A 22,405-nucleotide genomic window follows, 5' to 3' on the forward strand; every position below is an offset into this window, starting at 1 on the left:
AGTGCTTTCGTATGTGTTCTTCTGTGTTTATTGTCCTGTGCATAAAGTTGCACCTTGTGTTTGAAGGTTTAAATTATTTCAGGCTTGCATGGAGGTAGACGTTTCTGAGTAACTTTTATTCATTTCTTAAAAGCCTATACTGTCAGGATGGCCGAGAGGTCTAAGGTGCTGTGTTTAGGCCACAGTCTCCTTTGGAGGCGTGCGTTCGAATCCCACTTCTGACATGCCTTTTGGAGATTTAATCTCCTTTATCAGGTTAACATCTGATGGAAGTTGCATCTGTTGGTCTTCACCTGGCACGTTATTCCGTTCTCCTCTTGTCAAGAGAGATGGGGTTTCTCATATATTTAGGTTCTATAACGTCTTGCTGACAAAGCGCAATCCTTACCAAATGAGCATAGGACCCATGTAAGAGGTCATCTGGAAGAGTCATGCTCTTGTATGCCCTGGCCAGACGGGCCCTGCAAATTTGGAAGAATGCCATGCATCTGGTAGACAACTGGACTCCAGCACACTTACAGCAATTTCCTTAGGGCTTTGATCAGGGGCTGCTTAAATTTGCATACTCCACGCTATGTTGTGACTTTGAGATCCCTTGTTGAAATTGCTTTAGCCAGCCAAGAGGTGGCTATTGACTCAATTTCAAAGCAGCTTTGAGCCGTTCAAGTGGCTGGTGAATAGCACTTTCTCTTTGTTCGCCTCAAATTTCTAAAGAGTTCTCCATAGGTCCTGCTCTGTACAGATTGTTCAAAGATCTGTTGGAAGTGCATATAATAGGATAAATAAATTGAGGGCATTCCTTTTCAGTACCTCACCTGCATGGCTGTCTGGCCTCTGGAAGATGCTGGAAAAGCACGTCAGGATGGCCGAGTGGTCTAAGGCGCTGCGTTCAGGTCGCAGTCTCCTCTGGAGGCGTGGGTTCAAATCCCACTTCTGACAGTCCTGTGTTTACTCTACTTTTTTTCTTGAGAAATATGATCATTTCCCTCGCAGTGGCTTATAGGATTGTCTTCTTGGAAGAGTGCAGTGAGTTTTTTTCTTGCTCTAGCCACTATTGGCCTAAGCTCTGTGCATTTTTTGGTTCCTAATATCTTTCTCACCCTTTAGATGAAAAAGCAGCATGGGGTCAGGATGGCTGAGTGGTCTAAGGAGCTGTGTAAGGCCGCAGTCTCTCCTGGAGGCGTGGGTTCGAATCCCACTTCTGACAAAACTTGAATTCCATTATCTCTCTCAGTTCCTTTAGAATCTCAGCTAAAAATTGGCAATGTAAATAATATCTGAATAAGTACCAAACTTCAGTTTCAACTGCAAATGCATTTGCCCTATTCTATCTTTAACGTTAATGTAATATTCTTCTAGCACTCGTGGTGTTTTATATTTGTTTTGTGGGGTACTTTAAAAATCTTTTTTATGAAAGAAATGGGTTACATTAAGTCTTGTGATGTTTTAGGTTTCCAATAAGGAGGTTTTAAATTTTATGTCACGTCATTTTCAGATGCTTCATTCAAGAGATGTTTCCACTATAGAATGCAGAGCAAGGGCAAAAATACAAGTGATAGAGCGAGTGAGTGAGAAGGAGTGTTGTGGAAGGAGAGAATGAAACAAAGACAGAGTGAGTGAACGGCAGGGAGGCATAGAAGAGGAGTCTAGTAGTGAAGGAGACCTGCTTTTCCCTGCTCTTGACCTCCCACCCATCCCCAAACAACCACAAACATACCTTCTGTGCAAAGTTGGTATGCAGAATTTCACGCCTCAGCAAGTGAGGGTGAGTCCCAGGCCAGGGGCTAAAGAGCAAAAGAGTGCCTGTGCTCAGACTTTCCCTGCTAGGGATAGTTTATCTGGAACAAGGCCTACTCTCTTGTATCCAGCAAGGATCTAGAAATCCTGCATGAATCTGCAAGGCACATTGGCAGCATAAATTTGCATAAACTGCCCCACCTATTGCCTTCCTACTTCCTGTGCTGTAGTTGTTTGTGTAGAGAGAGAGGTCGCAGGCAAGGAAATGTTGTGAGTCGGATACAGGACCCTAAATAGCTGGTGAGAGGTATGTGGTGTTCTAAAAGCATGAAAACTGTATACCTGTGAAATAAAGTGCTTTCGTATGTGTTCTTCTGTGTTTATTGTCCGGTGCATAAAGTTGCACCTTGTGTTTGAAGGTTTAAATTATTTCAGGCTTGCATGGAGGTAGACGTTTCTGAGTAACTTTTATTAATTTCTTAAAAGCCTATACTGTCAGGATGGCCGAGAGGTCTAAGGTGCTGTGTTTAAGCCACAGTCTCCTTTGGAGGCGTGGGTTCGAATCCCACTTTTGACATGCCTTTTGGAGATTTAATCTCCTTTATCAGGTTAACATGTGATGGAAGTTGCATCTGTTGGTCTTCACCTGGCACGTTATTCCGTTCTCCTCTTGTCAAGAGAGATGGGGTTTCTCATATATTTAGGTTCTATAACGTCTTGCTGACAAAGCGCAATCCTTACCAAATGAGCATAGGACCCATGTAAGAGGTCATCTGGAAGAGTCATGCTCTTGTATGCCCTGGCCAGACGGGCCCTGCAAATTTGGAAGAATGCCATGCATCTGGTAGACAACTGGACTCCAGCACACTTACAGCAATTTCCTTAGGGCTTTGATCAGGGGCTGCTTAAATTTGCATACTCCACCCTATGTTGTGACTTTGAGATCCCTTGTTGAAAATGCTTTAGCCAGCCAAGAGGTGGCTATTGTCTCAATTTCAAAGCAGCTTTGAGCCGTTCAAGTGGCTGGTGAATAGCACTTTCTCTTTGTTCGCCTCAAAGTTCTAAAGAGTTCTCCATAGGTCCTGCTCTGTACAGATTGTTCAAAGATCTGTTGGAAGTGCATATAATAGGATAAATAAATTGAGGGCATTCCTTTTCAGTACCTCACCTGCATGGATGTCTGGCCTCTGGAAGATGCTGGGAGAGCAAGTCAGGATGGCCGAGTGGTCTAAGGCGCTGCGTTCAGGTCGCAATCTCCTCTGGAGGCGTGGGTTCAAATCCCACTTCTGACAGTCCTGTGTTTACTCTAAGTTTTTTTCTTGAGAAATATGATCATTTCCCTCGCAGTGGCTTGTAGGATTGTCTTCTTGGAAGAGTGCAGTGAGTTTTTTTCTTGCTCTAGCCACTATTGGCCTAAGCTCTGTGCATTTTTTGGTTCCTAATATCTTTCTCACCCTTTAGATGAAAAAGCAGCATGGGGTCAGGATGGCCGAGTGGTCTAAGGCGCTGCGTAAAGGCCGCAGTCTCTCCTGGAGGCGTGGGTTTGAATCCCACTTCTGACAAAACTTGAATTCCATTTTCTCTCTCAGTTCCTTTAGAATCTCAGCTAAAAATTGGCAATGTAAATAATATCTGAATAAGTACCAAACTTCAGTTTCAACTGCAAATGTATTTGCCCTATTCTATCTTTAACGTTAATGTAATATTCTTCTAGCACTCGTGGTGTTTTATATTTCTTTTGTGGGGTACTTTAAAAATCTTTTTTATGAAAGAAATGGGTTACATTAAGTCTTGTGATGTTTTAGGTTTCCAATAAGGAGGTTTTAAATTTTATGTCACGTCATTTTCAGATGCTTCATTCAAGAGATGTTTCCACTATAGAATGCAGAGCAAGGGCAAAAATACAAGTGATAGAGCGAGTGAGTGAGAAGGAGTGTTGTGGAAGGAGAGAATGAAACAAAGACAGAGTGAGTGAACGGCAGGGAGGCATAGAAGAGGAGTCTAGTAGTGAAGGAGACCTGCTTTTCCCTGCTCTTGACCTCCCACCCATCCCCAAACAACCACAAACATACCTTCTGTGCAAAGTTGGTATGCAGAATTTCACTCCTCAGCAAGTGAGGGTGAGTCCCAGGCCAGGGGCTAAAGAGCAAAAGAGTGCCTGTGCTCAGACTTTCCCTGCTAGGGATAGTTTATCTGGAACAAGGCCTACTCTCTTGTATCCAGCAAGGATCTAGAAATCCTGCATGAATCTGCAAGGCACATTGGCAGCATAAATTTGCATAAACTGCCCCACCTATTGCCTTCCTACTTCCTGTGCTGTAGTTGTTTGTGTAGAGAGAGAGGTCGCAGGCAAGGAAATGTTGTGAGTCGGATACAGGACCCTAAATAGCTGGTGAGAGGTATGTGGTGTTCTAAAAGCATGAAAACTGTATACCTGTGAAATAAAGTGCTTTCGTATGTGTTCTTCTGTGTTTATTGTCCTGTGCATAAAGTTGCACCTTGTGTTTGAAGGTTTAAATTATTTCAGGCTTGCATGGAGGTAGACGTTTCTGAGTAACTTTTATTCATTTCTTAAAAGCCTATACTGTCAGGATGGCCGAGAGGTCTAAGGTGCTGTGTTTAAGCCACAGTCTCCTTTGGAGGCGTGGGTTCGAATCCCACTTCTGACATGCCTTTTGGAGATTTAATCTCCTTTATCAGGTTAACATCTGATGGAAGTTGCATCTGTTGGTCTTCACCTGGCACGTTATTCCGTTCTCCTCTTGTCAAGAGAGATGGGGTTTCTCATATATTTAGGTTCTATAACGTCTTGCTGACAAAGCGCAATCCTTACCAAATGAGCATAGGACCCATGTAAGAGGTCATCTGGAAGAGTCATGCTCTTGTATGCCCTGGCCAGACGGGCCCTGCAAATTTGGAAGAATGCCATGCATCTGGTAGACAACTGGACTCCAGCACACTTACAGCAATTTCATTAGGGCTTTGATCAGGGGCTGCTTAAATTTGCATACTCCACCCTATGTTGTGACTTTGAGATCCCTTGTTGAAATTGCTTTAGCCAGCCAAGAGGTGGCTATTGTCTCAATTTCAAAGCAGCTTTGAGCCGTTCAAGTGGCTGGTGAATAGCACTTTCTCTTTGATCACCTCAAAGTTCTAAAGAGTTCTCCATAGGTCCTGCTCTGTAAAGATTGTTCAAAGATCTGTTGGAAGTGCATATAATAGGATAAATAAATTGAGGGCATTCCTTTTCAGTACCTCACCTGCATGGCTGTCTGGCCTCTGGAAGATGCTGTGAAAGCAAGTCAGGATGGCCGAGTGGTCTAAGGCGCTGCGTTCAGGTCGCAGTCTCCTCTGGAGGTGTGGGTTCAAATCCCACTTCTGACAGTCCTGTGTTTACTCTACTTTTTTTCTTGAGAAATATGATCATTTCCCTCGCAGTGGCTTATAGGATTGTCTTCTTGGAAGAGTGCAGTGAGTTTTTTTCTTGCTCTAGCCACTATTGGCCTAAGCTCTGTGCATTTTTTGGTTCCTAATATATTTCTCACCCTTTAGATGAAAAAGCAGCATGGGGTCAGGATGGCCGAGTGGTCTAAGGCGCTGCGTTAAGGCCGCAGTCTCTCCTGGAGGCGTTGGTTCGAATCCCACTTCTGACAAAACTTGAATTCCATTTTCTCTCTCAGTTCCTTTAGAATCTCAGCTAAAAATTGGCAATGTAAATAATATCTGAATAAGTACCAAACTTCAGTTTCAACTGCAAATGCATTTGCCCTATTCTATCTTTAACGTTAATGTAATATTCTTCTAGCACTCGTGGTGTTTTATATTTGTTTTGTGGGGTACTTTAAAAATCTTTTTTATGAAAGAAATGGGTTACATTAAGTCTTGTGATGTTTTAGGTTTCCAATAAGGAGGGTTTAAATTTTATGTCACGTCATTTTCAGATGCTTCATTCAAGAGCTGTTTCCACTATAGAATGCAGAGCAAGGGCAAAAATACAAGTGATAGAGCGAGTGAGTGAGAAGGAGTGTTGTGGAAGGAGAGAATGAAACAAAGACAGAGTGAGTGAATGGCAGGGAGGCATAGAAGAGGAGTCTAGTAGTGAAGGACACCTGCTTTTCCCTGCTCTTGACCTCCCACCCATCCCCAAACAACCACAAACATACCTTCTGTGCAAAGTTGGTATGCAGAACTTCACGCCTCAGCAAGTGAGGGTGAGTCCCAGGCCAGTTGCTAAAGAGCAAAAGAGTGCCTGTGCTCAGACTTTCCCTGCTAGGGATAGTTTATCTGGAACAAGTCCTTCTCTCTTGTATCCAGCAAGGATCTAGAAATCCTGCATGAATCTGCAAGGCACATTGGCAGCATAAATTTGCATAAACTGCCCCACCTATTGCCTTCCTACTTCCTGTGCTGTAGTTGTTTGTGTAGAGAGAGAGGTCGCAGGCAAGGAAATGTTGTGAGTCGGATACAGGACCCTAAATAGCTGGTGAGAGGTATGTGGTGTTCTAAAAGCATGAAAACTGTATACCTGTGAAATAAAGTGCTTTCGTATGTGTTCTTCTGTGTTTATTGTCCTGTGCATAAAGTTGCACCTTGTGTTTGAAGGTTTAAATTATTTCAGGCTTGCATGGAGGTAGACGTTTCTGAGTAACTTTTATTCATTTCCTAAAAGCCTATACTGTCAGGATGGCCGAGAGGTCTAAGGTGCTGTGTTTAGGCCACAGTCTCCTTTGGAGGCGTGCGTTCGAATCCCACTTCTGACATGCCTTTTGGAGATTTAATCTCCTTTATCAGGTTAACATCTGATGGAAGTTGCATCTGTTGGTCTTCACCTGGCACGTTATTCCGTTCTCCTCTTGTCAAGAGAGATGGGGTTTCTCATATATTTAGGTTCTATAACGTCTTGCTGACAAAGCGCAATCCTTACCAAATGAGCATAGGACCCATGTAAGAGGTCATCTGGAAGAGTCATGCTCTTGTATGCCCTGGCCAGACGGGCCCTGCAAATTTGGAAGAATGCCATGCATCTGGTAGACAACTGGACACCAGCACACTTACAGCAATTTCCTTAGGGCTTTGATCAGGGGCTGCTTAAATTTGCATACTCCACGCTATGTTGTGACTTTGAGATCCCTTGTTGAAATTGCTTTAGCCAGCCAAGAGGTGGCTATTGACTCAATTTCAAAGCAGCTTTGAGCCGTTCAAGTGGCTGGTGAATAGCACTTTCTCTTTGTTCGCCTCAAATTTCTAAAGAGTTCTCCATAGGTCCTGCTCTGTACAGATTGTTCAAAGATCTGTTGGAAGTGCATATAATAGGATAAATAAATTGAGGGCATTCCTTTTCAGTACCTCACCTGCATGGCTGTCTGGCCTCTGGAAGATGCTGGGAAAGCAAGTCAGGATGGCCGAGTGGTCTAAGGCGCTGTGTTCAGGTCGCAGTCTCCTCTGGAGGCGTGGGTTCAAATCCCACTTCTGACAGTCCTGTGTTTACTCTAATTTTTTTCATGAGAAATATGATCATTTCCCTCGCAGTGGCTTATAGGATTGTCTTCTTGGAAGAGTGCAGTGAGTTTTTTTCTTGCTCTAGCCACTATTGGCCTAAGCTCTGTGCATTTTTTGGTTCCTAATATCTTTCTCACCCTTTAGATGAAAAAGCAGCATGGGGTCAGGATGGCCAAGTGGTCTAAGGAGCTGTGTAAGGCCGCAGTCTCTCCTGGAGGCGTGGGTTCGAATCCCACTTCTGACAAAACTTGAATTCCATTATCTCTCTCAGTTCCTTTAGAATCTCAGCTAAAAATTGGCAATGTAAATAATATCTGAATAAGTACCAAACTTCAGTTTCAACTGCAAATGCATTTGCCCTATTATATCTTTAACGTCAATGTAATATTCTTCTAGCACTCGTGGTGTTTTATATTTCTTTTGTGGGGTAATTTAAAAATCTTTTTTATGAAAGAAATGGGTTACATTAAGTCTTGTGATGTTTTAGGTTTCCAATAAGGAGGTTTTAAATTTTATGTCACGTCATTTTCAGATGCTTCATTCAAGAGATGTTTCCACTATAGAATGCAGAGCAAGGGCAAAAATACAAGTGATAGAGCGAGTGAGTGAGAAGGAGTGTTGTGGAAGGAGAGAATGAAACAAAGACAGAGTGAGTGAATGGCAGGGAGGCATAGAAGAGGAGTCTAGTAGTGAAGGACACCTGCTTTTCCCTGCTCTTGACCTCCCACCCATCCCCAAACAACCACAAACATACCTTCTGTGCAAAGTTGGTATGCAGAATTTCACGCCTCAGCAAGTGAGGGTGAGTCCCAGGCCAGGGGCTAAAGAGCAAAAGAGTGCCTGTGCTCAGACTTTCCCTGCTAGGGATAGTTTATCTGGAACAAGTCCTTCTCTCTTGTATCCAGCAAGGATCTAGAAATCCTGCATGAATCTGCAAGGCACATTGGCAGCATAAATTTGCATAAACTGCCCCACCTATTGCCTTCCTACTTCCTGTGCTGTAGTTGTTTGTGTAGAGAGAGAGGTCGCAGGCAAGGAAATGTTGTGAGTCGGATACAGGACCCTAAATAGCTGGTGAGAGGTATGTGGTGTTCTAAAAGCATGAAAACTGTATACCTGTGAAATAAAGTGCTTTCGTATGTGTTCTTCTGTGTTTATTGTCCTGTGCATAAAGTTGCACCTTGTGTTTGAAGGTTTAAATTATTTCAGGCTTGCATGGAGGTAGACGTTTCTGAGTAACTTTTATTCATTTCTTAAAAGCCTATACTGTCAGGATGGCCGAGAGGTCTAAGGTGCTGTGTTTAGGCCACAGTCTCCTTTGGAGGCGTGCGTTCGAATCCCACTTCTGACATGCCTTTTGGAGATTTAATCTCCTTTATCAGGTTAACATCTGATGGAAGTTGCATCTGTTGGTCTTCACCTGGCACGTTATTCCGTTCTCCTCTTGTCAAGAGAGATGGGGTTTCTCATATATTTAGGTTCTATAACTTCTCGCTGACAAAGCGCAATCCTTACCAAATGAGCATAGGACCCATGTATGAGGTCATCTGGAAGAGTCATGCTCTTGTATGCCCTGGCCAGACGGGCCCTGCAAATTTGGAAGAATGCCATGCATCTGGTAGACAACTGGACTCCAGCACACTTACAGCAATTTCCTTAGGGCTTTGATCAGGGGCTGCTTAAATTTGCATACTCCACCCTATGTTGTGACTTTGAGATCCCTTGTTGAAATTGCTTTAGCCAGCCAAGAGGTGGCTATTGTCTCAATTTCAAAGCAGCTTTGAGCCGTTCAAGTGGCTGGTGAATAGCACTTTCTCTTTGTTCGCCTCAAAGTTCTAAAGAGTTCTCCATAGGTCCTGCTCTGTACAGATTGTTCAAAGATCTGTTGGAAGTGCATATAATAGGATAAATAAATTGAGGGCATTCCTTTTCAATACCTCACCTGCATGGCTGTCTGGCCTCTGGAAGATGCTGGGAAAGCAAGTCAGGATGGCCGAGTGGTCTAAGGTGCTGCGTTCAGGTCGCAGTCTCCTCTGGAGGCGTGGGTTCAAATCCCACTTCTGACAGCCCTGTGTTTACTCTAATTTTTTTCTTGAGAAATATGATCATTTCCCTCGCAGTGGCTTATAGGATTGTCTTCTTGGAAGAGTGCAGTGAGTTTTTTTCTTGCTCTAGCCACTATTGGCCTAAGCTCTGTGCATTTTTTGGTTCCTAATATCTTTCTCACCCTTTAGATGAAAAAGTAGCATGGGGTCAGGATGGCCGAGTGGTCTAAGGCGCTGTGTAAGGCCGCAGTCTCTCCTGGAGGCGTGGGTTCGAATCCCACTTCTGACAAAACTTGATTTCCATTTTCTCTCTCAGTTCCTTTAGAATCTCAGCTAAAAATTGGCAATGTAAATAATATCTGAATAAGTACCAAACTTCAGTTTCAACTGCAAATGCATTTGCCCTATTCTATCTTTAACGTTAATGTAATATTCTTCTAGCACTCGTGGTGTTTTATATTTGTTTTGTGGGGTACTTTAAAAATCTTTTTTATGAAAGAAATGGGTTACATTAAGTCTTGTGATGTTTTAGGTTTCCAATAAGGAGGTGTTAAATTTTATGTCACGTCATTTTCAGATGCTTCATTCAAGAGATGTTTCCACTATAGAATGCAGAGCAAGGGCAAAAATACAAGTGATAGAGCGAGTGAGTGAGAAGGAGTGTTGTGGAAGGAGAGAATGAAACAAAGACAGAGTGAGTGAATGGCAGGGAGGCATAGAAGAGGAGTCTAGTAGTGAAGGAGACCTGCTTTTCCCTGCTCTTGACCTCCCACCCATCCCCAAACAACCACAAACATACCTTCTGTGCAAAGTTGGTATGCAGAATTTCACGCCTCAGCAAGTGAGGGTGAGTCCCAGGCCAGGGGCTAAAGAGCAAAAGAGTGCCTGTGCTCAGACTTTCCCTGCTAGGGATAGTTTATCTGGAACAAGGCCTACTCTCTTGTATCCAGCAAGGATCAAGAAATCCTGCATGAATCTGCAAGGCACATTGGCAGCATAAATTTGCATAAACTGCCCCACCTATTGCCTTCCTACTTCCTGTGCTGTAGTTGTTTGTGTAGAGAGAGAGGTCGCAGGCAAGGAAATGTTGTGAGTCGGATACAGGACCCTAAATAGCTGGTGAGAGGTATGTGGTGTTCTAAAAGCATGAAAACTGTATACCTGTGAAATAAAGTGCTTTCGTGTGTGTTCTTCTGTGTTTATTGTCCTGTGCATAAAGTTGCACCTTGTGTTTGAAGGTTTAAATTATTTCAGGCTTGCATGGAGGTAGACGTTTCTGAGTAACTTTTATTCATTTCTTAAAAGCCTATACTGTCAGGATGGCCGAGAGGTCTAAGGTGCTGTGTTTAAGCCACAGTCACCTTTGGAGGCGTGGGTTCGAATCCCACTTCTGACATACCTTTTGGAGATTTAATCTCCTTTATCAGGTTAACATCTGATGGAAGTTGCATCTGTTGGTCTTCACCTGGCACGTTATTCCGTTCTCCTCTTGTCAAGAGAGATGGGGTTTCTCATATATTTAGGTTCTATAACGTCTTGCTGACAAAGCGCAATCCTTACCAAATGAGCATAGGACCCATGTAAGAGGTCATCTGGAAGAGTCATGCTCTTGTATGCCCTGGCAAGACGGGCCCTGCAAATTTGGAAGAATGCCATGCATCTGGTAGACAACTGACTGGACTCCAGCACACTTACAGCAATTTCCTTAGGGCTTTGATCAGGGGCTGCTTAAATTTGCATACTCCACCCTATGTTGTGACTTTGAGATCCCTTGTTGAAATTGCTTTAGCCAGCCAAGAGGTGGCTATTGTCTCAATTTCAAAGCAGCTTTGAACCGTTCAAGTGGCTGGTGAATAGCACTTTCTCTTTGTTCGCCTCAAAGTTCTAAAGAGTTCTCCATAGGTCCTGCTCTGTACAGATTGTTCAAAGATCTGTTGGAAGTGCATATAATAGGATAAATAAATTGAGGGCATTCCTTTTCAGTACCTCACCTGCATGGCTGTCTGGCCTCTGGAAGATGCTGGGAAAGCAAGTCAGGATGGCCGAGTGGTCTAAGGCGCTGCGTTCAGGTCGCAGTCTCCTCTGGAGACGTGGGTTCAAATCCCACTCCTGACAGTCCTGTGTTTACTCTAATTTTTTTCTTGAGAAATATGATCATTTCCCTCGCATTGGCTTATAGGATTGTCTTCTTGGAAGAGTGCAGTGAGTTTTTTTCTTGCTCTAGCCACTATTGGCCTAAGCTCTGTGCATTTTTTGGTTCCTAATATCTTTCTCACCCTTTAGAGGAAAAAGCAGCATGGGGTCAGGATGGCCGAGTGGTCTAAGGCGCTGCGTAAAGGCCGCAGTCTCTCCTGGAGACGTGGGTTCGAATCCCACTTCTGACAAAACTTGAATTCCATTTTCTCTCTCAGTTCCTTTAGAATCTCAGCTAAAAATTGGCAATGTAAATAATATCTGAATAAGTACCAAACTTCAGTTTCAACTGCAAATGTATTTGCCCTATTCTATCTTTAACGTTAATGTAATATTCTTCTAGCACTCGTGGTGTTTTATATTTCTTTTGTGGGGTACTTTAAAAATCTTTTTTATGAAAGAAATGGGTTACATTAAGTCTTGTGATGTTTTAGGTTTCCATAAGGAGGTTTTAAATTTTATGTCACGTCATTTTCAGATGCTTCATTCAAGAGATGTTTCCACTATAGAATGCAGAGCAAGGGCAAAAATACAAGTGATAGAGCGAGTGAGTGAGAAGGAGTGTTGTGGAAGGAGAGAATGAAACAAAGACAGAGTGAGTGAACGGCAGGGAGGCATAGAAGAGGAGTCTACTAGTGAAGGAGACCTGCTTTTCCCTGCTCTTGACCTCCCACCCATCCCCAAACAACCACAAACATACCTTCTGTGCAAAGTTGGTATGCAGAATTTCACGCCTCAGCAAGTGAGGGTGAGTCCCAGGCCAGGGGCTAAAGAGCAAAAGAGTGCCTGTGCTCAGACTTTCCCTGCTAGGGATAGTTTATCTGGAACAAGGCCTACTCTCTTGTATCCAGCAAGGATCTAGAAATCCTGCATGAATCTGCAAGGCACATTGGCAGCATAAATTTGCATAAACTGCCCCACCTATTGCCTTCCTACTTCCTGTGCTGTAGTTGTTTGTGTAGAGAGAGAGGTCGCAGGCAAGGAAATGTTGTGAGTCGGATACAGGACCCTAAATAGCTGGTGAGAGGTATGTGGTGTTCTAAAAGCATGAAAACTGTATACCTGTGAAATAAAGTGCTTTCGTATGTGTTCTTCTGTGTTTATTGTCCTGTGCATAAAGTTGCACCTTGTGTTTGAAGGTTTAAATTATTTCAGGCTTGCATGGAGGTAGACGTTTCTGAGTAACTTTTATTCATTTCTTAAAAGCCTATACTGTCAGGATGGCCGAGAGGTCTAAGGTGCTGTGTTTAAGCCACAGTCTCCTTTGGAGGCGTGGGTTCGAATCCCACTTCTGACATGCCTTTTGGAGATTTAATCTCCTTTATCAGGTTAACATCTGATGGAAGTTGCATCTGTTGGTCTTCACCTGGCACGTTATTCCGTTCTCCTCTTGTCAAGAGAGATGGGGTTTCTCATATATTTAGGTTCTATAACGTCTTGCTGACAAAGCGCAATCCTTACCAAATGAGCATAGGACCCATGTAAGAGGTCATCTGGAAGAGTCATGCTCTTGTATGCCCTGGCCAGACGGGCCCTGCAAATTTGGAAGAATGCCATGCATCTGGTAGACAACTGGACTCCAGCACACTTACAGCAATTTCCTTAGGGCTTTGATCAGGGGCTGCTTAAATTTGCATACTCCACCCTATGTTGTGACTTTGAGATCCCTTGTTGAAAATGCTTTAGCCAGCCAAGAGGTGGCTATTGTCTCAATTTCAAAGCAGCTTTGAGCCGTTCAAGTGGCTGGTGAATAGCACTTTCTCTTTGTTCGCCTCAAAGTTCTAAAGAGTTCTCCATAGGTCCTGCTCTGTACAGATTGTTCAAAGATCTGTTGGAAGTGCATATAATAGGATAAATAAATTGAGGGCATTCCTTTTCAGTACCTCACCTGCATGGATGTCTGGCCTCTGGAAGATGCTGGGAGAGCAAGTCAGGATGGCCGAGTGGTCTAAGGCGCTGCGTTCAGGTCGCAATCTCCTCTGGAGGCGTGGGTTCAAATCCCACTTCTGACAGTCCTGTGTTTACTCTAAGATTTTTTCATGAGAAATATGATCATTTCCCTCGCAGTGGCTTGTAGGATTGTCTTCTTGGAAGAGTGCAGTGAGTTTTTTTCTTGCTCTAGCCACTATTGGCCTAAGCTCTGTGCATTTTTTGGTTCCTAATATCTTTCTCACCCTTTAGATGAAAAAGCAGCATGGGGTCAGGATGGCCGAGTGGTCTAAGACGCTGCGTAAAGGCCGCAGTCTCTCCTGGAGGCGTGGGTTTGAATCCCACTTCTGACAAAACTTGAATTCCATTTTCTCTCTCAGTTCCTTTAGAATCTCAGCTAAAAATTGGCAATGTAAATAATATCTGAATAAGTACCAAACTTCAGTTTCAACTGCAAATGTATTTGCCCTATTCTATCTTTAACGTTAATGTAATATTCTTCTAGCACTCGTGGTGTTTTATATTTCTTTTGTGGGGTACTTTAAAAATCTTTTTTATGAAAGAAATGGGTTACATTAAGTCTTGTGATGTTTTAGGTTTCCAATAAGGAGGTTTTAAATTTTATGTCACGTCATTTTCAGATGCTTCATTCAAGAGATGTTTCCACTATAGAATGCAGAGCAAGGGCAAAAATACAAGTGATAGAGCGAGTGAGTGAGAAGGAGTGTTGTGGAAGGAGAGAATGAAACAAAGACAGAGTGAGTGAACGGCAGGGAGGCATAGAAGAGGAGTCTAGTAGTGAAGGAGACCTGCTTTTCCCTGCTCTTGACCTCCCACCCATCCCCAAACAACCACAAACATACCTTCTGTGCAAAGTTGGTATGCAGAATTTCACTCCTCAGCAAGTGAGGGTGAGTCCCAGGCCAGGGGCTAAAGAGCAAAAGAGTGCCTGTGCTCAGACTTTCCCTGCTAGGGATAGTTTATCTGGAACAAGGCCTACTCTCTTGTATCCAGCAAGGATCTAGAAATCCTGCATGAATCTGCAAGGCACATTGGCAGCATAAATTTGCATAAACTGCCCCACCTATTGCCTTCCTACTTCCTGTGCTGTAGTTGTTTGTGTAGAGAGAGAGGTCGCAGGCAAGGAAATGTTGTGAGTCGGATACAGGACCCTAAATAGCTGGTGAGAGGTATGTGGTGTTCTAAAAGCATGAAAACTGTATACCTGTGAAATAAAGTGCTTTCGTATGTGTTCTTCTGTGTTTATTGTCCTGTGCATAAAGTTGCACCTTGTGTTTGAAGGTTTAAATTATTTCAGGCTTGCATGGAGGTAGACGTTTCTGAGTAACTTTTATTCATTTCTTAAAAGCCTATACTGTCAGGATGGCCGAGAGGTCTAAGGTGCTGTGTTTAAGCCACAGTCTCCTTTGGAGGCGTGGGTTCGAATCCCACTTCTGACATGCCTTTTGGAGATTTAATCTCCTTTATCAGGTTAACATCTGATGGAAGTTGCATCTGTTGGTCTTCACCTGGCACGTTATTCCGTTCTCCTCTTGTCAAGAGAGATGGGGTTTCTCATATATTTAGGTTCTATAACGTCTTGCTGACAAAGCGCAATCCTTACCAAATGAGCATAGGACCCATGTAAGAGGTCATCTGGAAGAGTCATGCTCTTGTATGCCCTGGCCAGACGGGCCCTGCAAATTTGGAAGAATGCCATGCATCTGGTAGACAACTGGACTCCAGCACACTTACAGCAATTTCCTTAGGGCTTTGATCAGGGGCTGCTTAAATTTGCATACTCCACCCTATGTTGTGACTTTGAGATCCCTTGTTGAAATTGCTTTAGCCAGCCAAGAGGTGGCTATTGTCTCAATTTCAAAGCAGCTTTGAGCCGTTCAAGTGGCTGGTGAATAGCACTTTCTCTTTGATCACCTCAAAGTTCTAAAGAGTTCTCCATAGGTCCTGCTCTGTAAAGATTGTTCAAAGATCTGTTGGAAGTGCATATAATAGGATAAATAAATTGAGGGCATTCCTTTTCAGTACCTCACCTGCATGGCTGTCTGGCCTCTGGAAGATGCTGTGAAAGCAAGTCAGGATGGCCGAGTGGTCTAAGGCGCTGCGTTCAGGTCGCAGTCTCCTCTGGAGGTGTGGGTTCAAATCCCACTTCTGACAGTCCTGTGTTTACTCTACTTTTTTTCTTGAGAAATATGATCATTTCCCTCGCAGTGGCTTATAGGATTGTCTTCTTGGAAGAGTGCAGTGAGTTTTTTTCTTGCTCTAGCCACTATTGGCCTAAGCTCTGTGCATTTTTTGGTTCCTAATATATTTCTCACCCTTTAGATGAAAAAGCAGCATGGGGTCAGGATGGCCGAGTGGTCTAAGGCGCTGCGTTAAGGCCGCAGTCTCTCCTGGAGGCGTTGGTTCGAATCCCACTTCTGACAAAACTTGAATTCCATTTTCTCTCTCAGTTCCTTTAGAATCTCAGCTAAAAATTGGCAATGTAAATAATATCTGAATAAGTACCAAACTTCAGTTTCAACTGCAAATGCATTTGCCCTATTCTATCTTTAACGTTAATGTAATATTCTTCTAGCACTCGTGGTGTTTTATATTTGTTTTGTGGGGTACTTTAAAAATCTTTTTTATGAAAGAAATGGGTTACATTAAGTCTTGTGATGTTTTAGGTTTCCAATAAGGAGGGTTTAAATTTTATGTCACGTCATTTTCAGATGCTTCATTCAAGAGCTGTTTCCACTATAGAATGCAGAGCAAGGGCAAAAATACAAGTGATAGAGCGAGTGAGTGAGAAGGAGTGTTGTGGAAGGAGAGAATGAAACAAAGACAGAGTGAGTGAATGGCAGGGAGGCATAGAAGAGGAGTCTAGTAGTGAAGGACACCTGCTTTTCCCTGCTCTTGACCTCCCACCCATCCCCAAACAACCACAAACATACCTTCTGTGCAAAGTTGGTATGCAGAACTTCACGCCTCAGCAAGTGAGGGTGAGTCCCAGGCCAGTTGCTAAAGAGCAAAAGAGTGCCTGTGCTCAGACTTTCCCTGCTAGGGATAGTTTATCTGGAACAAGTCCTTCTCTCTTGTATCCAGCAAGGATCTAGAAATCCTGCATGAATCTGCAAGGCACATTGGCAGCATAAATTTGCATAAACTGCCCCACCTATTGCCTTCCTACTGCCTGTGCTGTAGTTGTTTGTGTAGAGAGAGAGGTCGCAGGCAAGGAAATGTTGTGAGTCGGATACAGGACCCTAAATAGCTGGTGAGAGGTATGTGGTGTTCTAAAAGCATGAAAACTGTATACCTGTGAAATAAAGTGCTTTCGTATGTGTTCTTCTGTGTTTATTGTCCTGTGCATAAAGTTGCACCTTGTGTTTGAAGGTTTAAATTATTTCAGGCTTGCATGGAGGTAGACGTTTCTGAGTAACTTTTATTCATTTCCTAAAAGCCTATACTGTCAGGATGGCCGAGAGGTCTAAGGTGCTGTGTTTAGGCCACAGTCTCCTTTGGAGGCGTGCGTTCGAATCCCACTTCTGACATGCCTTTTGGAGATTTAATCTCCTTTATCAGGTTAACATCTGATGGAAGTTGCATCTGTTGGTCTTCACCTGGCACGTTATTCCGTTCTCCTCTTGTCAAGAGAGATGGGGTTTCTCATATATTTAGGTTCTATAACGTCTTGCTGACAAAGCGCAATCCTTACCAAATGAGCATAGGACCCATGTAAGAGGTCATCTGGAAGAGTCATGCTCTTGTATGCCCTGGCCAGACGGGCCCTGCAAATTTGGAAGAATGCCATGCATCTGGTAGACAACTGGACACCAGCACACTTACAGCAATTTCCTTAGGGCTTTGATCAGGGGCTGCTTAAATTTGCATACTCCACGCTATGTTGTGACTTTGAGATCCCTTGTTGAAATTGCTTTAGCCAGCCAAGAGGTGGCTATTGACTCAATTTCAAAGCAGCTTTGAGCCGTTCAAGTGGCTGGTGAATAGCACTTTCTCTTTGTTCGCCTCAAATTTCTAAAGAGTTCTCCATAGGTCCTGCTCTGTACAGATTGTTCAAAGATCTGTTGGAAGTGCATATAATAGGATAAATAAATTGAGGGCATTCCTTTTCAGTACCTCACCTGCATGGCTGTCTGGCCTCTGGAAGATGCTGGGAAAGCAAGTCAGGATGGCCGAGTGGTCTAAGGCGCTGCGTTCAGGTCGCAGTCTCCTCTGGAGGCGTGGGTTCAAATCCCACTTCTGACAGTCCTGTGTTTACTCTAATTTTTTTCTTGAGAAATATGATCATTTCCCTCGCAGTGGCTTATAGGATTGTCTTCTTGGAAGAGTGCAGTGAGTTTTTTTCTTGCTCTAGCCACTATTGGCCTAAGCTCTGTGCATTTTTTGGTTCCTAATATCTTTCTCACCCTTTAGATGGAAAAGCAGCATGGGGTCAGGATGGCCAAGTGGTCTAAGGAGCTGTGTAAGGCCGCAGTCTCTCCTGGAGGTGTGGGTTCGAATCCAACTTCTGACAAAACTTGAATTCCATTATCTCTCTCAGTTCCTTTAGAATCTCAGCTAAAAATTGGCAATGTAAATAATATCTGAATAAGTACCAAACTTCAGTTTCAAATGCATTTGCCCTATTATATCTTTAACGTCAATGTAATATTCTTCTAGCACTCGTGGTGTTTTATATTTCTTTTGTGGGGTAATTTAAAAATCTTTTTTATGAAAGAAATGGGTTACATTAAGTCTTGTGATGTTTTAGGTTTCCAATAAGGAGGTTTTAAATTTTATGTCACGTCATTTTCAGATGCTTCATTCAAGAGATGTTTCCACTATAGAATGCAGAGCAAGGGCAAAAATACAAGTGATAGAGCGAGTGAGTGAGAAGGAGTGTTGTGGAAGGAGAGAATGAAACAAAGACAGAGTGAGTGAATGGCAGGGAGGCATAGAAGAGGAGTCTAGTAGTGAAGGACACCTGCTTTTCCCTGCTCTTGACCTCCCACCCATCCCCAAACAACCACAAACATACCTTCTGTGCAAAGTTGGTATGCAGAATTTCACGCCTCAGCAAGTGAGGGTGAGTCCCAGGCCAGGGGCTAAAGAGCAAAAGAGTGCCTGTGCTCAGACTTTCCCTGCTAGGGATAGTTTATCTGGAACAAGTCCTTCTCTCTTGTATCCAGCAAGGATCTAGAAATCCTGCATGAATCTGCAAGGCACATTGGCAGCATAAATTTGCATAAACTGCCCCACCTATTGCCTTCCTACTTCCTGTGCTGTAGTTGTTTGTGTAGAGAGAGAGGTCGCAGGCAAGGAAATGTTGTGAGTCGGATACAGGACCCTAAATAGCTGGTGAGAGGTATGTGGTGTTCTAAAAGCATGAAAACTGTATACCTGTGAAATAAAGTGCTTTCGTATGTGTTCTTCTGTGTTTATTGTCCTGTGCATAAAGTTGCACCTTGTGTTTGAAGGTTTAAATTATTTCAGGCTTGCATGGAGGTAGACGTTTCTGAGTAACTTTTATTCATTTCTTAAAAGCCTATACTGTCAGGATGGCCGAGAGGTCTAAGGTGCTGTGTTTAGGCCACAGTCTCCTTTGGAGGCGTGCGTTCGAATCCCACTTCTGACATGCCTTTTGGAGATTTAATCTCCTTTATCAGGTTAACATCTGATGGAAGTTGCATCTGTTGGTCTTCACCTGGCACGTTATTCCGTTCTCCTCTTGTCAAGAGAGATGGGGTTTCTCATATATTTAGGTTCTATAACGTCTTGCTGACAAAGCGCAATCCTTACCAAATGAGCATAGGACCCATGTAAGAGGTCATCTGGAAGAGTCATGCTCTTGTATGCCCTGGCCAGACGGGCCCTGCAAATTTGGAAGAATGCCATGCATCTGGTAGACAACTGGACTCCAGCACACTTACAGCAATTTCCTTAGGGCTTTGATCAGGGGCTGCTTAAATTTGCATACTCCACGCTATGTTGTGACTTTGAGATCCCTTGTTGAAATTGCTTTAGCCAGCCAAGAGGTGGCTATTGACTCAATTTCAAAGCAGCTTTGAGCCGTTCAAGTGGCTGGTGAATAGCACTTTCTCTTTGTTCGCCTCAAATTTCTAAAGAGTTCTCCATAGGTCCTGCTCTGTACAGATTGTTCAAAGATCTGTTGGAAGTGCATATAATAGGATAAATAAATTGAGGGCATTCCTTTTCAGTACCTCACCTGCATGGCTGTCTGGCCTCTGGAAGATGCTGGAAAAGCACGTCAGGATGGCCGAGTGGTCTAAGGCGCTGCGTTCAGGTCGCAGTCTCCTCTGGAGGCGTGGGTTCAAATCCCACTTCTGACAGTCCTGTGTTTACTCTACTTTTTTTCTTGAGAAATATGATCATTTCCCTCGCAGTGGCTTATAGGATTGTCTTCTTGGAAGAGTGCAGTGAGTTTTTTTCTTGCTCTAGCCACTATTGGCCTAAGCTCTGTGCATTTTTTGGTTCCTAATATCTTTCTCACCCTTTAGATGAAAAAGCAGCATGGGGTCAGGATGGCTGAGTGGTCTAAGGAGCTGTGTAAGGCCGCAGTCTCTCCTGGAGGCGTGGGTTCGAATCCCACTTCTGACAAAACTTGAATTCCATTATCTCTCTCAGTTCCTTTAGAATCTCAGCTAAAAATTGGCAATGTAAATAATATCTGAATAAGTACCAAACTTCAGTTTCAACTGCAAATGCATTTGCCCTATTCTATCTTTAACGTTAATGTAATATTCTTCTAGCACTCGTGGTGTTTTATATTTGTTTTGTGGGGTACTTTAAAAATCTTTTTTATGAAAGAAATGGGTTACATTAAGTCTTGTGATGTTTTAGGTTTCCAATAAGGAGGTTTTAAATTTTATGTCACGTCATTTTCAGATGCTTCATTCAAGAGATGTTTCCACTATAGAATGCAGAGCAAGGGCAAAAATACAAGTGATAGAGCGAGTGAGTGAGAAGGAGTGTTGTGGAAGGAGAGAATGAAACAAAGACAGAGTGAGTGAACGGCAGGGAGGCATAGAAGAGGAGTCTAGTAGTGAAGGAGACCTGCTTTTCCCTGCTCTTGACCTCCCACCCATCCCCAAACAACCACAAACATACCTTCTGTGCAAAGTTGGTATGCAGAATTTCACGCCTCAGCAAGTGAGGGTGAGTCCCAGGCCAGGGGCTAAAGAGCAAAAGAGTGCCTGTGCTCAGACTTTCCCTGCTAGGGATAGTTTATCTGGAACAAGGCCTACTCTCTTGTATCCAGCAAGGATCTAGAAATCCTGCATGAATCTGCAAGGCACATTGGCAGCATAAATTTGCATAAACTGCCCCACCTATTGCCTTCCTACTTCCTGTGCTGTAGTTGTTTGTGTAGAGAGAGAGGTCGCAGGCAAGGAAATGTTGTGAGTCGGATACAGGACCCTAAATAGCTGGTGAGAGGTATGTGGTGTTCTAAAAGCATGAAAACTGTATACCTGTGAAATAAAGTGCTTTCGTATGTGTTCTTCTGTGTTTATTGTCCGGTGCATAAAGTTGCACCTTGTGTTTGAAGGTTTAAATTATTTCAGGCTTGCATGGAGGTAGACGTTTCTGAGTAACTTTTATTAATTTCTTAAAAGCCTATACTGTCAGGATGGCCGAGAGGTCTAAGGTGCTGTGTTTAAGCCACAGTCTCCTTTGGAGGCGTGGGTTCGAATCCCACTTTTGACATGCCTTTTGGAGATTTAATCTCCTTTATCAGGTTAACATGTGATGGAAGTTGCATCTGTTGGTCTTCACCTGGCACGTTATTCCGTTCTCCTCTTGTCAAGAGAGATGGGGTTTCTCATATATTTAGGTTCTATAACGTCTTGCTGACAAAGCGCAATCCTTACCAAATGAGCATAGGACCCATGTAAGAGGTCATCTGGAAGAGTCATGCTCTTGTATGCCCTGGCCAGACGGGCCCTGCAAATTTGGAAGAATGCCATGCATCTGGTAGACAACTGGACTCCAGCACACTTACAGCAATTTCCTTAGGGCTTTGATCAGGGGCTGCTTAAATTTGCATACTCCACCCTATGTTGTGACTTTGAGATCCCTTGTTGAAAATGCTTTAGCCAGCCAAGAGGTGGCTATTGTCTCAATTTCAAAGCAGCTTTGAGCCGTTCAAGTGGCTGGTGAATAGCACTTTCTCTTTGTTCGCCTCAAAGTTCTAAAGAGTTCTCCATAGGTCCTGCTCTGTACAGATTGTTCAAAGATCTGTTGGAAGTGCATATAATAGGATAAATAAATTGAGGGCATTCCTTTTCAGTACCTCACCTGCATGGATGTCTGGCCTCTGGAAGATGCTGGGAGAGCAAGTCAGGATGGCCGAGTGGTCTAAGGCGCTGCGTTCAGGTCGCAATCTCCTCTGGAGGCGTGGGTTCAAATCCCACTTCTGACAGTCCTGTGTTTACTCTAAGTTTTTTTCTTGAGAAATATGATCATTTCCCTCGCAGTGGCTTGTAGGATTGTCTTCTTGGAAGAGTGCAGTGAGTTTTTTTCTTGCTCTAGCCACTATTGGCCTAAGCTCTGTGCATTTTTTGGTTCCTAATATCTTTCTCACCCTTTAGATGAAAAAGCAGCATGGGGTCAGGATGGCCGAGTGGTCTAAGGCGCTGCGTAAAGGCCGCAGTCTCTCCTGGAGGCGTGGGTTTGAATCCCACTTCTGACAAAACTTGAATTCCATTTTCTCTCTCAGTTCCTTTAGAATCTCAGCTAAAAATTGGCAATGTAAATAATATCTGAATAAGTACCAAACTTCAGTTTCAACTGCAAATGTATTTGCCCTATTCTATCTTTAACGTTAATGTAATATTCTTCTAGCACTCGTGGTGTTTTATATTTCTTTTGTGGGGTACTTTAAAAATCTTTTTTATGAAAGAAATGGGTTACATTAAGTCTTGTGATGTTTTAGGTTTCCAATAAGGAGGTTTTAAATTTTATGTCACGTCATTTTCAGATGC

At 43.3% G+C, this 22,405-nt stretch overlaps 11 non-coding genes across 11 annotated transcripts; all 11 read left to right on the top strand.

The window, feature by feature from the left end:
- The first annotated feature begins 856 nt into the window (after positions 1-856).
- TRNAL-CAG (transfer RNA leucine (anticodon CAG)) lies at positions 857-939 on the top strand. The gene has a single exon. It is a non-coding gene; the product is annotated as a tRNA-Leu (tRNA).
- A 2,007-nt stretch (positions 940-2,946) lies between these two features.
- Positions 2,947-3,029, top strand: TRNAL-CAG (transfer RNA leucine (anticodon CAG)). Its single transcript has one exon. It is a non-coding gene; the product is annotated as a tRNA-Leu (tRNA).
- A 2,009-nt stretch (positions 3,030-5,038) lies between these two features.
- On the top strand, positions 5,039-5,121 carry TRNAL-CAG (transfer RNA leucine (anticodon CAG)). Its single transcript has one exon. It is a non-coding gene; the product is annotated as a tRNA-Leu (tRNA).
- A 2,008-nt stretch (positions 5,122-7,129) lies between these two features.
- On the top strand, positions 7,130-7,212 carry TRNAL-CAG (transfer RNA leucine (anticodon CAG)). Its single transcript has one exon. It is a non-coding gene; the product is annotated as a tRNA-Leu (tRNA).
- Positions 7,213-9,219: 2,007 nt separating this feature from the next.
- On the top strand, positions 9,220-9,302 carry TRNAL-CAG (transfer RNA leucine (anticodon CAG)). Its single transcript has one exon. It is a non-coding gene; the product is annotated as a tRNA-Leu (tRNA).
- A 2,011-nt stretch (positions 9,303-11,313) lies between these two features.
- On the top strand, positions 11,314-11,396 carry TRNAL-CAG (transfer RNA leucine (anticodon CAG)). The gene has a single exon. It is a non-coding gene; the product is annotated as a tRNA-Leu (tRNA).
- Positions 11,397-13,403: 2,007 nt separating this feature from the next.
- Positions 13,404-13,486, top strand: TRNAL-CAG (transfer RNA leucine (anticodon CAG)). Its single transcript has one exon. It is a non-coding gene; the product is annotated as a tRNA-Leu (tRNA).
- A 2,009-nt stretch (positions 13,487-15,495) lies between these two features.
- TRNAL-CAG (transfer RNA leucine (anticodon CAG)) lies at positions 15,496-15,578 on the top strand. Its single transcript has one exon. It is a non-coding gene; the product is annotated as a tRNA-Leu (tRNA).
- A 2,008-nt stretch (positions 15,579-17,586) lies between these two features.
- Positions 17,587-17,669, top strand: TRNAL-CAG (transfer RNA leucine (anticodon CAG)). The gene has a single exon. It is a non-coding gene; the product is annotated as a tRNA-Leu (tRNA).
- Positions 17,670-19,670: 2,001 nt separating this feature from the next.
- TRNAL-CAG (transfer RNA leucine (anticodon CAG)) lies at positions 19,671-19,753 on the top strand. The gene has a single exon. It is a non-coding gene; the product is annotated as a tRNA-Leu (tRNA).
- A 2,007-nt stretch (positions 19,754-21,760) lies between these two features.
- On the top strand, positions 21,761-21,843 carry TRNAL-CAG (transfer RNA leucine (anticodon CAG)). The gene has a single exon. It is a non-coding gene; the product is annotated as a tRNA-Leu (tRNA).
- The last annotated feature ends 562 nt before the right edge of the window (positions 21,844-22,405 follow it).

This window comes from Triturus cristatus, unplaced genomic scaffold (genome assembly GCF_964204655.1).
Source record: "Triturus cristatus unplaced genomic scaffold, aTriCri1.1 SCAFFOLD_262, whole genome shotgun sequence".
In the NCBI taxonomy this organism is placed as follows: domain Eukaryota; kingdom Metazoa; phylum Chordata; class Amphibia; order Caudata; family Salamandridae; genus Triturus; species Triturus cristatus.